We start from the raw sequence: 3,067 nt of genomic DNA on the forward strand, positions 1-3,067 counted from the left end.
CCTGGAAGTGGTCAGGTGCGGCACTGTGATGAGGAGCGAGCGGAAAGGGATACCGGACAGCCGAGCGGAGGAGGATTCTCGGCCACCGAGCGACGTCTCGCCACCACCGTCACTGTACTGTGTGCCAGTTTTTAAAATGTCTTGACAGTTTTGAAAGTCTCAAAAGAAAAAAAAAAGTATTTATGAACTTTGGTTGACCAGAGGTTTGCCAAGGGCGTTGAAGTGGGGCGGGCCTCACTGCTTAATAGATTAGCATCTTCCTTCTGTGACAGGCAAAGGAGCGTTTGCCACCAACAAACAAAACAAAACAAAAAAAGGTCAATTTCAAATTAACTGCACCTGAAGCCAAGAGATCAAACGCGGTTCTCGGAAATCTGTTACAACAAAACCTACGCCCGTCGTTTTTCCCCCTGTCTGCCCCCCCATGAGCTGTAGGAAACACCAAGGAACTTTGGGGGTGGATGGAAGAATGGGATCCCTTCCTTTATATTTATATAAATATAAATATATATATATATATATATATATATATATATATATATATATATATATATATATATATATATACATATTTTGCTGATGCAGTATACTGAATGTGTATGCATATATGTGTATATATATATATATATATATATCTACACACACACACACACACACACACAGAAAGTTTCCGGAAGAGGACTCCAAGCGCTTTGCTAGTGAAACACTGGTGTGCTAAGCTCAATAGGAAAAACAAAAAGGAAAGGAAAACACACAAACACACAAAGCCATTTCTTCTGAAGGCTGCCGAGCCGACAGGTCTTCAGTTTACCTCAATCTTTGTAGCAGCCCTCGGTTTTAACAGGTCTGTTTCCCCCACCCCCACTCCTTCTGTGCTACGGTACAACCCCATGCCTTTCTAGGGGCAATTTTAAGTTAAGCTAAAGGTTTCTGTGTGCGGTAATTTATTTGCGTTGCTGGGTATCGAAGGCAGCATCATGTCATAACCCTCAAAGGTCAACTCCCTCCCCCCGATGGGATAAAGTCCTCCCTTAAATTGGGAGCTTCTGTTGTATTCCAGGGATGGTCACCCTTTCCATCTCTTGCTCTCCCCTCGGCCCGATTTGGGCTTTGCGCATTAACGTTACTGCGAGTCTCTACCCCAGAGTGTCTGCCGCAGAGAGAGTTCTCTGCTCGACTGTAACTTGACCGTGGGGCGATGTCAAGTGGGAAAGTATTAAGCGAAAGCCCCCGTTGTTACCAAACAAGGTGCCGGCCTGGTCATCTGGCGCCTCTCCCCCCACCCCCCCGTGTCCCGTTTCGGCGTACGGAACTATAACTGGGGGTTTGCGATTTGTAGCATCGGATCTCCCTTCCTGCATTCACCGGGAGCCCAGTATTACTGAGTTAAAGTGCACCAGTCGCTGAACGGATGTGGCCGTTCCTGGGCTTTGGTACTGCGACAAAATAGAGAATCTTTGGGCAAGGTAGCGCAGGCACCGAGATCACCAGGAACAGTGGCTGGGATTCTTTTAGAATTAAAACGAGAATGGGTCGGTGGCCGCTGCTGGGTGTTTTGCGCCGTATCAGAGGGTGTGTCGCCATCAACCTGAGGGCGCTTGCATCTGCAGCGGAGAGGTTACTTATGTTGGGATTCTCTGGCAAGTCATAGGAGTGGTGCATGGTGGGCTGCCAGGTTGCCGTTGGCTAATGCCGTAATCAGCACAAAAGCAAAGGGGAATAAGGGTTCTTCTTCCAGTATGGAGCTAGATCCCTGACAAAGGCCAAAGTCCATTAGTGTATTTTCCCCCCCCTCTCTCCACCCCCCCTTCCCACTTGGTTCTGAGGTTTGGTATTCTCAGCGGTGGATGAATGGGGTCCGGTTTGTAAACGCTGTGCAAACCGTGCTAACTTTCCCATCACAGTATTACTGCAAGGGACGAACTTGGCAACATTATCAGGTTTTCCTCTGGAGGGTCTGTGGTTGATTCTCTGGTGTTGTTTTGGTTTGGTTTCTGTTTGCCCGAGCAAGAACTCATGAACCCTTAACGTATTCTCGTAGCTTTCTGGAAAATATACTCCTCCCGTGGACTTTCTGGGTTAGATTCAGATGATTTCCAAATTTGTATCTTGATTGTGGGGGGAGATTGGGTCCTAGCAGGGAATTCCTCCCAGAGCTCTGAGAATCTCCAAAGTGAGTGAGTTCTCGCTTTGGATGCACTAAGGGAAGAGTCCTGAACGGATTGTAGCTTTAACAAACTTGGATTGGTAAAAACAACTCCTCCTTCAAAAGGCTTGTTGTAAATAGTACCATGGGATAATTTTGAAACCGGGACTGTCTCAATTAAACACCCCTCCCTGGGTCTGCTAGCCAGCCTGGTTCAGTTGTAGTCATCATTTGCATTGTTCTCACTCGCCTCCAGGCTTTTAAAAGAGCTGCTCAACCCCCAGAAACGAAGCTAACGGAAGCCTCTGTAATCACTTTACCCACCCACCCCATCACAGGAAATGCATCGCTTGCTTGGTTTTTGCAGGCCAGTCCTGCTGTTAAAAGAGAAAGCAGGAGAAGGGCCAAGCAAGAGAAGTTGGCAACACCTTCTCGCCCCTTAATTGCATGGCCCAGATGCTCTTTGCGATTAGGATGCAGAGCATTTACTGTAGCAGAAAGGCACGTGGAGTTATGGCTGGGACTGGTAGCCCTGAAGCTCCGTTCCATCTCTTCTCACCCCGACCCCCATCCGCAGCTTTCCATACTCTGTATCCCCCACCTCATCTGTGTCTAGTAAAAAGCACCATGCTTCATGGCTGCAAAAGGGGGGGTTCTTGTGCTCCTTCTGAACGGTTCACCCCATTTGATGGTGGTGCTGCGCACAGTTACCTGGGTAGTCGTTGGGTCTCGTAGGTCAGGTTGTGGCCCTGTCCGCAAATGCATTAGGTGTGCCGATTCCCTCTTTCTTTCCCCTTTCCCACTTGTTTCCTTAAGATAGCACTGAAGAAAATTTCTTCCACTGCATTAAGTCATCTCTAACGCGATTTACTTAAGGATGTGCAAATGATACTAAAACAGGTATGCATTAAGACAACAGCA

Source organism: Euleptes europaea, chromosome 21 (assembly GCF_029931775.1).
Source record: "Euleptes europaea isolate rEulEur1 chromosome 21, rEulEur1.hap1, whole genome shotgun sequence".
NCBI lineage: Eukaryota > Metazoa > Chordata > Lepidosauria > Squamata > Sphaerodactylidae > Euleptes > Euleptes europaea.